Source organism: Podarcis liolepis (genome assembly GCF_965112155.1).
Source record: "Podarcis liolepis genome assembly, chromosome: 1".
NCBI lineage: Eukaryota > Metazoa > Chordata > Lepidosauria > Squamata > Lacertidae > Podarcis > Podarcis liolepis.
In genome coordinates, this window is record NC_139554.1 from 34,815,725 (window position 1) to 34,831,433 (window position 15,709).

Genomic DNA, 15,709 nt, shown 5'->3' on the forward strand with positions numbered 1-15,709 from the left:
GGTACCTATTTATCTACTTGGACTTTTTTTGGGTGTGCTTTCGAACTGCTAGGTTGGCAGGAGCTGGGACCAAGCAACGAGAGCTCACTCCGTCGCAGGGATTTGTACCACCGACTTTCTAATGCCATCCACATAGATAGAATAGCAGAATTGGAATGGACAAAATGCATTGAAAAACCAACGTTCCATGAGAGTGGATAACAACACTGCAGGGTTGTCATACATTCTCTCTCAGCGCACCCCCCACCCCCACCCCCTGCTCCTGAACAGTATGGGAATAGCACAGGACTACTTTGCAGAAGGGACACAACTGATGCCACTACCCTGCACTATGGATATAATGGTGAACTTAATTTAAGTTGGCTGGGATTTTTTTTAATTTATACAAACTCTCACACACTTTTTTAAAAAAAATAATGAATAAGAACTAAGTAAAAAGGGCATGAACTTCTGACACTGCTGAGACCTTTTGTTTTGAAAAAAAATGCTGACCTGTCACAGCTGCACTAAAACCCTGAATATCCCTTCCCACTGGTCACGGAGCAGTAATAATTTATCCATCAGCAAAGACTAATAATAATAATAATAATAATAATAATAATAATAATAATCAGAATGGACCAGGAAGTCCTTTCTGCAGGCATTTGGTGTGTTTTTCCATTCTTTGCTATCTTTATGGCTTGCACTTTTCCTCTGCCCAAAGGTCAATCATAGCTGTGACTTAAGTCATTGACTATGAATACTGACAGGTAGTAGTGCAGGATGGGTTTTAATGGGTAGGAGATGATATGTTAATTGCAATTCATCCCTCCAGGCACCCATGTGAGTGAGTTGAACAGAATTTCAAAACCCCATTCTTGGCAGCAAAATTAAAACCATAGGAATTAGACTGTAAAACCTCCTTTTCAGCAAATCCAGCTATGAAGTAAGCTGGTTTTCCCCTTCTTACCCCACTTAAGAAAGAATCAGGCAAAAACTTACTTTATAAGCATGCATTGGTTCACAGCAAAGGCAGCAGCAAATCTATGCAAGCAAAATACTATATTTACAGTATAACCAGCTTCACCTGAAGCTGCAACAAGCAGACACATGTCTGCATCCAACACACACTGGTCAAATGAAGAGGGGAGAGGAACAGGAAGTCCTATATGCTCCTTCCTCTCCAGGAGAGCAGGGGAAATGACATCACACAGAGCTCTCTCTACCAACTGTATCTCTATCTGTCTATCAGCAATACAGCTCTGGAGACTTCGCATCTTTTCATGCTAACTAGCAAAAATATATGCATTTGTTATTTTTGGCTGCTAATCTCCCACAAGGACCAATATCATACCTCACAAAACAATTAGAAAGAATAATGCCTCCACATTATGCCTCCCATCTCAGCCTCCTATTTCTGAATCTGGGTCAGTTAATGGTCTAAACAGGCATCAAGTAGCATGGGTAGAAACTGGGCAAAATGTGGATAATCATGTAGTATGGCAACCGTATCAAATTCACACTCAGCCATGAAGCTCTCTTGGTGACCTTGACATAGTCATTGCCCCTCAGTCTAACTTACCTCACAGGGTTATTGTGAGGATAAAATGTGGAGGATGAGAAGTATGTATGCTACACTGAGATCCTTAAGGAAAACTAACATATACATTTAATAAATAAATAACCCCCCCTCTCTCTCCCTCTCTAATATATATATTATTCCCTCACAAAGCCACACTCACATAGGCACAAAACTCTTATTTTTCAACCAACACTCTGCATATCACCCAAACTCAACGTTCAACATTATATTCCCTTTTATTTCACTTTCCTTCACAAGTTCATACAATGCAAGGGGGGTGGGCAGAAGACACTAATGAACTCTCATTAGCTAACATCTGCCGCCAGGGCTGTGAGGGACAGCAACAGTAGCAACCCAGTAAGGAGATCCTGGCCTGTGTGGGACTCTCATATACAGTGGTACCTCAGACGCTTCACGTTACAGACTCCACTAACCCAGAAATATTACCTCAGGTTAAGAACTTTGCTTCAGGATGAGAACAGAAATCATGCTTTAGCGGTGCAGCAGCAGCAGGAGGCCCCATTAGCTAAAGTGGAGCTTGGGTTAAGAACAGTTTCAGGTTAAGAACAGACCTCTAGAACAAATTAAGTTCTTAACCTGAGGTACCACTGTAGCTGCTTCAGCAGCCAGGAGATTCAACTGCAAGATGGCAATTGTTGAAACCTTGTAGAATGAGGGAAGGTGTTTGTGTGTGTGTGGAGAAACTTAAATATACGTTCGCCTTGCTGTAATGACTATTGTATCACACGTGTGTGTGTGTGCGCACACACAGCAAACCGCCTTCAGAACTTAGTTAGTAGGTGGGGTATGAATAATCATTTGAGGCTCAGGGGCCCTCCATCAGCTTTAGCTGGTGGCCCAGCTGTGCCCCTATCTGGGCAGGGATGGCCTAACTTCTGTTGTTTACGCTCTGGTAGTTACCAGGCTAGATTACTGCAACGTGTTGCGTGGCAAGTTCCCGCCTCCCCCCAATGGAAATAAAGACACCTGACACAGATATTTAAGGTTAATGGGCTAAATATGGCCACAACTTTATTGGTTACAGGTGATGAGCGGTATTGGCTTTGGCATTGGTCCTAACCGACTATCCGGCTTCAGCCTGTATGCTTGAAGTCAGGGAAGGGTTAACCACCAGTAGAGGGAGCCCTGCTGAGGCACGTCAACTAGGAACTAGGGTCACCGCTCGGGGGCGTGCCTTAGGCCCTCATCTCCATAGGCTTCGGACGGGGCCACGCCCCCCAGAATCCTTTATCGGACTACCCTTCAATATGCGGGGGAGGTGATGGCGCTTCCTCCCACCCTCCATCTACATAAAAATACCAATACCAATGCCTTCAGAACTTCAGTTAGTAGGTGGGGTATGAATATCATTTGAGGCTCAGGGGCCCTCCATCAGCTTTAGCTCGTGGCCCAGCTGTGCCCCTATCTGGGCAGGGATGGCCCAACTTCCATTGTTTATGCTCTGGTAGCTACCAGGCTAGATTACTGCAACGTGTTATACAGGGGACTACTTCTGAAGAAGGTTCAGAAACTGGTGCAAAATTCAGCAGTCAGGTTGCTCACCGGGCAAAGATGGGTTTGAGCATGTAATGCCAACACTGGCCCGACTACACTGGCTGCATCACTAAAGCCTGTTTTGAATGCAAGAAATTACAGGTGCGATCTGATGTAGATGTTCTGACATTATCAAATCCAGCAATTTTGTATTGAGTGGACACAGCACATAAAAGAGTTCGATTTATTTTAGGAGTCAAGAGGATGTTTGAATCATAGAGAAATCAGAATGTGCTAGTAGAGTGCATGGCTGGTGCTCCATGAAAAGTCTCATACAGGAGTACCCCCTTTTGCTAATAAGTAAAATAAAATATTCAGGGGATTTTTAAAGATCATGATCTCGGGAAATAAGTCTATGGGGGATCCTAGCTACATAAAAGATAGCTGGTGTGAGGAAGGCAAGAAAAGGAGAAAACAGATATAGAGAAAAAGAGGGGATCATTAAACAAGCAGAGCTCACATTTGTTAATATACATTTGGTAAAACTAATGGCATTTTGTTTTACCTTTCACAGCAATGTAATTTTGTGGGAGTGGGCAGCATTACTGTCACCTACAGGGAAGAGAATTCAATCTCTCACTGTTGGAGCGGGATGCTATTTACTGACTAAGAAATCTGCCTGCTGGCAAGGTTAGCAGCGTTATTTTTGTACATAATGTGCATAATTAATGCTTGTGTGTGTGGACAATTTTGTGCTGCAAATAAAACTGTGGTCTTTTCTTGCCAGAATCCATAATAGTGAATCACTACAAGCAGGATCTTGATAGAGGATGTGAAAATAAAACCTACCAGTATAAAAGAAAAGGAGGGGAGGCAAGCAATGAGATTCTGTTCAAAGGGGTTGAATTGGATTTCAGAGGCAAATGGTAGGTTAATATGTCCTGCTTTTCTGTATTACAAGAAAAATCTGCTACAGTTTAAGGTATCTTGAAATAGGATTCTTGATACAACCTTCTGTAATGAAAATGTGCCAATAGCCTCAATTTTATCTGCGCACATCCTTAATTTACTGAACATAATTTGACCTCTTACATTTCCAATTTATGAGCATTTAGGTGCATTGACTTTGGAACACAGCATGAAGCTCAACTTTAATATTTCTCTGAATCTTCCATTTTCCCTTTAAATATAAATTTGCACACACTATGTTTTTACGCAAAAGAACCCACAACTGCTAAATTGCATAAAATGGTCACAAAGTTGTTTTTATTCAGTAAATAAAAAGACCACTTATCTGCTGCAAAGAAAGTCTACCTGTGAGGTTCACAAAATGGATTTGGGGAGTATCTGAAAGCAAAACAACTACAAAAGAGAGGAGGGAGAACATTTAGGAAATCATTCATCCACAAAATGAATTAATCTGCATTGCTATCAGTTAAATCGCAGCCAGAATTTCAGATATCCCTGGTAAGATGCTTACTTAAGTTTTAGGAGCCTGGATATTGATAATAGTAATTAGATTTCTTATCCACCCTTCATCATGAGATCCCAGGGCGGGTTACAAAAGTGTAAAAAAACACATTACTAAAAACCACTTAAAACAATTTACAATCAAAGGAATAGGATGGGTCCTAAAAACATACCCTATACCTCAGGTTTCAAAGAACAGGGTATAGAAACACACCTTCGGCATGTGACAAAGGTTATAGGGGGTGCTGGCTATGTTGGCAGGAAAGAAAGAAATCATCATTTGTGCAGCAAGCAGACAAATGTTCCTAGCTCAAAGGTTTGTGGAATTTCTCCCCCTAGAGAGCTTTATTTACCTGCAGGTTCCAAACATTCCATATCAATTCTGCTATCAAACACATTTTGATTTACCCTGCACAATCACTATTAAAATTCTTAAACTATTACATTTCATCATCATTCCAGCTAACAAATAAATTTACCAAGATGAACTGCCCACATTACAGTCATATACTGTGGTCTGTCCTAGCTACAAAAGTTCTTTATTAAAAGCTGCTGATATCTCTGCTAGCATAGCAGAACTAATACAATTTCACTTTTTCTTTGTATCTGTAATGGTTTCCCATTATCCTGATAAGTGGGCAGCCATTCCGCTTCTTCTCTTATTGATATAGCTGCAAAGAGGAATTAGATTTCACCATTTATGTAACAGAGATTAATTGATTAGATTATTAATTAAATATTCCATTAAATCCTCTTCTCTCTCTCTCTCTCTTTTTATAAAGCAGAGGAGTGTAACTCCTTAGGGTGTTCCCCCTACCCTTGAAATAATAAATAAGATAATGCATAACTAAACATTGTATCTAATCTAGTGAGGGATAATTGATCAACTAGGATGCTCTGCTATGAAAGACAGAATCATAACTCATGTCCCTAAAAAAAATATCCATTGATTTCTCTGCACCAACTTTCCCCATTTTCTAAAACTATAATCAAGGTGGATACTGTTTCCTGTTGTCAAAAAAGCTTATGCCACACAGTGCTAACTTTAAATGGATATCATTTAAGTAAACATACAAACAATAGATTCCCTCGTGATATTAAAGTGGTGCTGGCTTAGACCTAGTGGAGAACGTCCACCCATACAATGTTTCAGATATATGGGTTAAAAATTAAAAAACGGCAAATGGCCTTTTAGGTGACCCATAATTAAAAGCAATTTTGAGTTGTCTTTTCAGGGAAACAACCCATGGGATGTATTTGCTACCTGTTTGACCTTCACGATTGTGAGTCCTTGGCAGTGTCAGTGACCCTCTGAACTGAATTCAAAACTAATCTCTAGCAGAGAAAGAGAAACAGAATTCATGCAAATCATATTAATTCCAACATTTCCCCAGTGATCTGGGTATAAACTACAGCCTAATTAAATATTTTTTAACGATGTGAGTAATTTTTGCCAAGGGGCGGATTCAGGGGAAAATTTAATATGAGATCACAAAAGCTGTTCCCAGCGTTGATTCTGTAAATTAATGACTATCTGCCTTATGATAAAAACATGCTGCCAAGAATGAAAATGAAGTCAGCAAAGCTTGCTCTATTTGTCTAACAACCAAATATACAGGATGCAAAAGTTTAAAGGATATGGAAAATTTCCACTGCCTGCGTGTGATGTGTTCATGATAGAGATGCAGGATGCTGACAGCACAAAGCTGAACTCTATTTTACAAGACGGCAGCTTTTATTGGTTATTCCTATCATAGTCCAACCCGGTATTATGGACTTCAGAAAGCCCGTGTCAAGCATTCAGATTATGATCCTGAAAAAATATTTAGCTGTTTACGCATTTCTGTGGCTAAGTGTTACTACATGCTTTTGAACAACTTTTAAGGCACCACAGCAGCAAACTGGGCACTCAAATCTGAAGTAGCTCTGTTGATTTCATATGTTAAACTAAGAGAGAGAGAGTTAATCACTCCACTGGGGTTATGCCAGAGAAAGCAATTCTGGTTGCGGCCCAGATCCAGGCACTCTTGGAGGACACTGATTTTCTAGATCCATTTCAGTTGGTGTTTAGGTCCTGTTTTGGCACAGAAACTGCTTTGGTCACCCTGTATGATGACATCTGTCAGGAGAGAGACAGGGGAAATGTGTCTCTGTTAATTCTCCTCAACCTCTCAGCCGCTTTTGATATCATCAACCATTTGATACCATCAACACAGGCTGAGACCCTATCTGCCTGAGGACTGTCTCGCCAGAGTGGTGCATGCACTAGTTATCTCCCGCTTGGACTACTGCAATGCACTCTATGTGGGGCTACCTTTGAAGGTGACCGGGAAACTACAAAAAATCCAGAATGCGGCAGCTAGACTGGTGACTGGAAGCGGCCGCCGAGACCACATAACATCGGTCTTGAAAGACCTGCATTGGCTCCCAGTACGTTTCCAAGCACGATTCAAAGTGTTGGTGCTGACCTTTAAAGCCCTAAATGGCCTCAGCCCAGTATATCTGAAGGCGTGTCTCCACCCCCATCGTTAACCCCGGACACTGAGGTCCAGCGCCGAGGGCCTTCTGGCTGCTCCCTCACTGCAAGAAGCGAAGTTACAGGGAACCAGGCAGAGGGCCTTCTCGGTAGTGGCACCCGCCCTGTGGAACACCCTCCCACCAGAAGTCAAAGAAATAAACAACTATCTCACACTTAGAAGACATCTGAAGGCAGCCCTGCTTAGGGAGGTTTTTAATGAATGATGTCTTGATGCAGGCATAGGCAAACTCAGACCTCCAGATGTTTTTGGCCTACAACTCCCATAATCCCTAGCTAACACCCATAGTTGGGGTGAGTGGCACTGCTTTGCGATGGTTCTAGTCCTGCTTGGATGGTCGTTTCCATAGGGCGATGCCTGCAGTTTGTATCTCATGTAAACCAATGTATTAGTTTGTCTCTCACTAGGTATTTATATATAGCCTTCATCACAATAGTATCTCAAGTGCTCATGGAAAATGGTCTCTAACCATTTTCTCCTCCAGACAGTAACATACACACAACTTATGAGCCCATGATCAGCACAAGAAAAACTAGCAATACGGCTTGGTCTCCAATTTTATTTTATCATAATCTGGGAAATTAAACGGCATATGGTTTGTGATTGGGGGACTAATTTTTTTAATACTGTATACAGTATATCCATCTGAGCTGTGCTTTATTCCACCCAGGTTCTTGTTATTATTTTAGGAAGCATTTGTTAAGAGGCAAGAGTGCCAGATGCTAAAAATAAAATAAAATGTTGATTACTTTCAATTTAACCAGTGAAAGATTGGTCTCTTGTTTTGACTTGAAGACAATAGTAATGTAAAGAACCAACAAAATAATACCTGAACATTTTAAATCAGTGCAAGATGACAAAGGAGCTGGCTAGGATTCTGGTAGTGACCTGGCCAGAAAAGCAGTGCAACACAGAGAGGCTTGCTACTCTGTTTATTTTAATTTGTTACAGTGTGGGCCACAGAGAATGAATTTATAGCCTTTCAATTAAAAGGTCATTCTCTGTTAAACAGCATACTATTGCCTCATTATAATCATAAAATTAGCTGGAAAAGACTGGCATGAGTAGTACAGAAAAGCCACTCACAGAGTTAAGAAGGCGCTCATAAAAAATGGGAACACAGAATTTTACATAAAAGACCATTTTAATCATGGCTATGGTTCAACTCATGCAAAATGTTTCTGCTTTGTCATTCTGTGGTCTCTGGGTGGGTGTCCCTGGGGCAATAGGATCCACCAGATCTTCCATCCTCAGAGAGGGAGATCCAACATCAAATGCCTTCCCCCTGCTGGTGCCAAAATGCCAGGTGGCTGGGGATATTATTATTATTATTATTATTAGCTGCATGTATATATTATTGTCTGGAACTGTTTTACTGAAGCCTTATTTTCTACAATAGTAAACTATTTTGGACTTTAAACTGCCTCTGCGTAGTAGCTGGAACTGGGGGCAACTTCTGCTACATGGCTATATAAGCTCAGATTCCCAACCGCCATCGTATATGCTAGTACAGTGGTACCTCGGGTTACCTACACTTCAGGTTACATATGCTTCAGGTTACAGACTCCGCTAACCCAGAAAAAGTACCTCGGGTTAAGAACTTTGCTTCAGGATGAGAACAGAAATCGTGCTCTGGCAGCGCGGCGGCAGCAGGAGACCCCATTAGCTAAAGTGGTGCTTCAGGTTACGAACAGTTTCAGGTTAAGAACGGACCCCCGGAACGAATTAAGTACTGAACCCAAGGTACCACTGTATAAGCAGGCCTCTTTACCCTGCTGAGTAGCAGGGACAGCCCTGAGGACTATCACAGTGGGCCAAACTAGCTGTGTCTGGCTTCACCAAAAATTCTGCAGCAAGGTCAGCTCACCCATGAGGTGGACTGGGAAAGCCACCTAAGGTGGTACAACTGCAAGAACACCACCCCTGCCCACCCCACTGGTGTAGGGGTGTTGGGGGCAGCAGGGGCAGCTTCCGGCAAGATTCTGCAAGATCTCACAAAAATCTCATGGGATCTCATTAGCTCCAAGAGATCTTGCTGGAGCCCAGTGCCACACAATCCTGTTTTGCCTCAGGCGGTGAAACAGGACATGCCACCTGTGTTCTGGTTGGTTAGCAAACACTAATCATGCAAAGCAGAGCAAAAAGTGAAGGACATAAATTGCGACCATGGCTGCTGTAATACGCTGCAAAGGAGGGGGTGTTATTGAGTTGTTTTTGTTTTGTTTATATATTTTGTGGTTTTATATTCTGATTTTGTTCTGTGAGCCGCCCTGAGACCTCCGGGTATGGGGCGGTATATAAATTGAATATATTAATATTAATATTAATATTATTATTAATAATAATACACACACATACACATCCCGCAGCCAAAAGCTTGTGCAAGTCTTCCAGGTCTGTGATCCAGCATTTATCAAGAACCCCTATGAAGCCCCTTCCCTTATTAGAGGGAATTTCCGTAGCCTATGGGGAAAAGAAGATAACTCATAACACAGACTTGAAAAATTGGTTAAAATGGGCAAATTGAAAATGTAATCTTCTAAATGAAAAGAGTAAATTTGTTTCTAGTTCTGTTTTTTCAGTCTGGGAAACAGAGTCTGTCCTTAGGGGACATTACTGAATTGTGCTAAGAGCAGGCTCCATTTAAAAAAGTGCAAAGGAAAGACATTTGTGAGGAAAATAAGACCAACATAATATTCACAAAGAAACAGTTCAATATGAAAGAGAAGGTGGTGCTTGTGGTCATGTGCTACCTGCAATAATTGCAGACAAACAATCTCCCACTCCTGGAGAATCATCTCTCGTTGAGTTACTTTGTATTAAGCATCCACCACAACATGATATTTCCAAGACCTTTTATAGCTACTAGGCTGCTGCATTGGGCCTGCACTGCCTATGCAGATAGACTGAAAGGCCCAGAAATAGTGATAGAAACACTGTAGGTTTTGGAATATGAACAAACCCTTGACAAAAGAAGATGATTTCATTGTGGTTATGAGAAAAAGACAAGACAATATTTTGTGTGTACATATTACCCCTGCTAATTACATCCCCAGAATGATTACGTTTTTCTGACTTACACAGGCTGGGAAGTGTTAAAAATAATATTAAAACCTACTTTTTATTAAGAAGTGCTTTCATAGAGATCTGGAAAGCAGCAAAGTGGGGGTGCAGTGGACAGGCAGTCCTGTACTGTCTAGTCAGAAAGCATGTTGTCAAAAAGTACATGAGCATGACTAGCGTCAAAAGTCTCCAGGGCCTGTCAAAACTAGATATATGCCAATAAAGTGGAGGGAATCTGAGATAGGCTGTAAAAGATTAAGAGACTGGAGCAGCTGATTTATGAGCAAAGATTAAAATCTACATTGCAACTTGCACCTCTGCCTAATGATAACTGCAAAAATGGGTGGCAGGCCTGATGTGGAAGTTCATCCATCCACTTTAAACTGGCTGGAGATTTCCCTGTGAGGAAGACGAATCTTCCATGAGAATTCCCTTGCTAATGTTAGTTCAGTTAGTGCAGCTAGATGCAATTATATGTGGATATTTCAGCATTCACTACAAACTCCACCGATTTCAATTTCAATTTCCGAAGACTAAGGTTTTTGTAACCAGGTGGGAAAAGAGCAAAGTTGCCCAACAGCTACAACTAACTTGTACAGTTTTGCCTCTCTATCTCTCTTACACACACACACACACACACACACACACACAGAGAGAGAGAGAGAGAGAGAGAGAGAGAGAGAGAGAGAGACAGACTTTATTGGGGAAATGTGTATGACTTAGATAAAGCCAGTCATTTGGGTCTTTCACACCCAATCCACCCACCAATGTGGTTATGTAGCACAATTTAATTCTTACGAATGGATAACTTATACAGTGGTACCTTGGGTTACATACGCTTCAGGTAACATATGCTTCAGGTTACAGACTCTGCTAACTCAGAAATAGTACTTCGGGTTAAGAACTTTGCTTCAGGATGAGAACAGAAATCGTGCTCTGGCAGCGCGGCGGCAGCGGGAGGCCCCATTAGCTAAAGTGGTGCTTCAGGTTAAGAACAGTTTCAGGTTAAGAACGGACCTCCGGAACGAATTAAGTACGGTACTTAACCAGAGGTACCACTGTATTGGGGTTGGGCAACATGAAACAATAAGCCTGCATTGAATAAACCATAGTGAAGATTAAAATACGTTTCATTTTAGCTGCATATAACAGTCAGTAAATGATCAACCCTCAGAATCAGTTCAGCCATTCATAAGTCAGGGCTGCCCTGGAGGCCACAATGCAAATTTTGAGCAACTGCAGGGTTTGGACCCATGTTTCCTATGTCACAAGACCCCGCAGAGGGCTTACCTTTGGTAGGGTGCTCATGTCTGAGCAAGCCACCTAAGAACAATTCCGGCAAGGAAAGCCTGGGAAGAGTATGATACCAGTTCATCTCCCCCATTCCCCACCCTATTCCATTTGATAGCTTTCAGATTTGAATTCACATGACTGAAGACTCCAAGACTGTGTAAGTTAATGAAACATAGGCTACAGTTAATGACAATTTATTCCTATTTTGTCGAAATTCTATAGAGAAAATTACATCCCCTAAATACCCAGTGACTACTTAGAAAAATATTTGGCTCTGCATCTCTTCAGCATTTTGAAGTGTGAATTTTAAAACATGTAGCTTTATTTGAACAAATTGCTGTGAAGGCAGTCACAGGCTGCTTTTGAATCTGCCTCCACAGAGACTGCTTCTGTGTGGACTGACCCAGCAGCCATTGCCACTGCAGCAGAACCCTAGGCTTTGACCGGGTTTGTTTTAAGAGTGGCAGTTGTGATGATTCCCCTTAGGTGAGCATTCCTGTTAAAAACGAATGAACAATTAAAAGAACAGGCCCCATTTTAAAAAATTATTTTAGTTACAAAAACTAATGGAAATTCAAATGAATGAATTCTGAGTGAAGAATCTATTATTCATTTGCTTGATTCATTTTTTTATTTGTTTCTATTGGGATAAAAAATGAAATAGTTTGTACAGGTCACTGAAAAGTTACAGTGAGGAAAAAGGTAACAGATATAAATGGAATCCATAACACAGGGACCTTTTATCTAACCTATTTCAAATTTGGCAGGTGTTGTAGTGGAAGTTTTTATTCCTTAAGGAGCTCATGATGTGCCTTGTATATTGCAATGGTCCTTTTATAGTATATTTCCCACCTTTTCTGTTGTTGTTGTTTTGTCTTGTTTTTCTTTTGGATAAACCAACTGGCGGGGGGGGGGGCAAAAACAAATTAATGAAAGCAAAAACAAAATGAATGAAACTTTACCAAGGAAAATGGAGCAAACATATTATTTTTTCTTTGATATCCTTAAATCCAACCCTAAATAAAATATGAACCAAAAGTTTTGCAATGCAGTTTCCAAGCAAAATATTTGTACAAAATGCATATATTAGGGGAAAGTGTGCATTAAAATACATATATTAGTGATAATAATACAACAATGCATAATATTAAGCAAAATTTCTTGCAAGAATGTGTATATTAGGAGGAGTGCACACTTAAAATGCTGACAAATTTCCGTGACGAAATCACAAACTGAACTTGACAAATGAGAAATTGGTACGAGAAATTGAAAATGAGGATATGGACAAGCTGGAATGTGTGCAGAGGAGGGCTACCTTATGAGGAACAGTTGAGGGCTTTGGGTTGTTTAGCTTGGGAAAGAGGAGACAGAGGAGATATAACAGCCATCTTCAAATATCTTAAGGGCTGTCACATGGAGGATGGGGCAAGCTTGTTTTTTCCTGCTCTGGAGAAAGAAAGGAGATTCCGACTTTCTGAAAATAAGAGCTATTCAACAGTAGAGGGGAGTCCCTCAGGAGGTTGTGGACTCTCCTTCCTTGGAGGTTTTTAAGCAGAGGTTGGATGGCCATCTGTCATGGGTGCTTTAGTTGAGATTCTTGCATTGGAATAGATGACCATTGGGGTCCCTTCCAATTCTATGAGAGAAGCTGAAATTGACAGATTCATCCATCCCCGGAGGCTGCCAGAGATTATTTATTCATTTATTTAGACAATTTATATACCACTTAATTACAGTCATCTCTAAGCAGTAGACAAAGTAACTCAATTCAATAAAAATAAAAATCAGTTAAAACTATAAAATCAGAATTCAGTGAAAAACATACAAATGTATGTTAGGTAAAACTATTGGTTCATCTAGCCCAGTGATGCCCATTTAAAATGGCGGCAATTTGACTCTCAATCTTCCTCATCACTCCTTGGGGATGCTGTGGCCCCTCCCCACAGGCTGATGAGTTAGAGACAGAGCAGTGGGCTGGGAGACATAATTACAGTACAGAACAAGTTGCTTTACACAATTACAGTACATAATGCTATCCTGTTCTACATTTCAATACATGCCAGACAAATTAATAATTTGTCAGATTTCAAGTTTCTTGGAATATTCATTTCAGCCGAATAGGAGCAGCCTCTTTGGTAGGATAATGAGCCTTCAAAACGTGCCATTCTGAAAGTGTTAATTATATTTATGGGGATTTTTCATGAAGGAAGCAGAAAGTGTCTATAAATAGCCTAGAGTTTTCTCCTTTCTATTTGTTTTATGAAGTGGAGTTTAGAAACATCATCAACATACTTTTTTATTAGCCATAATGGATTGCTAGAGTTACAAGGATGTACAATAAACCTGTTTAAATATTCACTTCTCAGCCATACATTACTGCAAAATTGCTGCAGATTTCACTCATGAATCCAAAGACTAGGCTGTATGCTCTTTTCCCATTTGTTGTTTATTGGCAGAATACAGCATTTGTACAGTGAGGGGGAGGGGGGCCACCAGGCGTGAATCTTTAAACAGGTTTTGCTCCCCCCACCCCCGTCATACTAACTGCAGCAATCCATTATGCATAATAATAAGAGTGCATTGGTACTGTTTCAAAATCCCATTCAATAAGCAAAGAGAAAGATGAAACTTCAACTCCTTGATGTTTTTAGTGATTGTTACTTATGCCTTTTACTTTTTAACTCGTGGGGAATAAATCTATTACCATTTTCCTCACAGTGCTATAAAAAGCACATGTAATGGTATCTGCATTAGATCCATGCAGTATAGAGCACACTATTTCTGTATCTAAGCTATCTTCATTTAATTGTTCAAGCCAGACACAGTCTGAAGGCAACGAGGACATATGAAATGTATACTATAAGACATTCTGTTACACCTTATTTTGCTCTGCTGTCCAAATGCTAAATTATTTTTAAATGAAGTTGAGGTTTGAAATAACACAGCTAATGGGTGGTTGTTGGAGCCTTTTTATTTATTTTTTGCTTAAAGGTGACTGTGAAAAATGTAAATATTGCATAGGCATTACTTCCTCAAACCATCTTTTTATTTTAAAGTATTACCAACTGAGATTTTATAACTATGGAAGAGTTCCACAGAAATTCAATTCCAATCAGTTCATCACTCTCAGTACCTGTTACAAAAGCCTCTTAGTAGGATATAATAATGAAATGTAAATATGTTGAATAAAACGATTGTGTTAAGGGGAACTTTAGTTTGCATGGAGTGTGTTTGGTTGATTGACATCCTACTTTGGCAGAAAAAAATCCATACATGTTAAAGTAGAGAGCTATTAAAATGCTTCCATGTACCTCTTGGAAAAACCTGGCCAGTGGTAGAAAAAACACCATAGCAGCAATAGGTTATGATCACCCTGGGTCAGTTAGTTAGGGCATATCTGATTGCGGAGAAAGCATTTCTATGCAGGTTTCTGTAACCATATACACAAATAAGCTACTTCAAGGGGCAGTTCTGAATCCCAGGTTGCCTGGTGCCAATTACCTGGTTCCACAGAACTGCAAATACCGTATAATCTGTTGCACTGACAGAGCACAGCTGTCCCTACATCCAGGTACCTCCTAACCCACAACAGGTGATCATGGCTAATGGAGATTACATGGGTGAAAATCTGTTCATCTGCAGAAAGAGGTTATATGAATAGAACTGTTCTCAAAGTTCTGTGTTTCAAGACTGCTATTTACAGCAGAATATTTAATTGCCACAAAATGCAATTGCTACACAAACTTCAATTACACTCAACACTTTTTAAAAGCAACTGTGCAGCAGACACTAGCTGAAGAGGTAAAATGTCTTGTAGGTAGAAGACTCAAGAGGGTACTTTGCAACCAGTGTGACTCATACTAAGGTCCAATGAGTTTGAGCCAATCACACGTATTTAATTTGTAAACTCACAGGGACATCTGTTTGAGAGAAATGTCCCGTTAACCCAATCTACCATACGAGTAAACTAAATAACTCATATTTAAGTTTACTTCTTCCCAATTCAATGTGACTAGACTCAATTAACAATAAATAAAACTTAATGAAGGAATTCCACAGATAAAACCAAATTCTGCTTTGTTGGGTTTTTTAAAAATAATTCTGACACCTAGCTAGACACTACCCAAATCAAGGGGACCTTCCAAAATCTATAGGTCTCCTTGTTATGGTGGACCTCTCTTGGTCAAGGCAAAAGGTAAAGGTCCTGAAATGAGCTGTTAAGAAGCTGCTTTACTGCTTTAGTAAGAATCTCTTAACCAATACCACAACCTCCTCTTTTGGGTTCAGCAAC

At 40.4% G+C, this 15,709-nt stretch overlaps 1 protein-coding gene and 1 long non-coding RNA gene across 12 annotated transcripts in view; one reads left to right on the forward strand and one right to left on the reverse strand.

The window, feature by feature from the left end:
* Positions 1-15,709, reverse strand: part of NPAS3 (neuronal PAS domain protein 3) — a 625,716-nt gene that overhangs the window by 124,063 nt on the left and 485,944 nt on the right. The gene's annotated exons all lie outside the window — the stretch shown is intronic.
* LOC310696895 lies at positions 2,013-4,202 on the forward strand. The gene is made up of 3 exons (XR_014520784.1): positions 2,013-2,914; positions 3,630-3,745; positions 3,843-4,202. It is a non-coding gene; the product is annotated as an uncharacterized lncRNA (long non-coding RNA).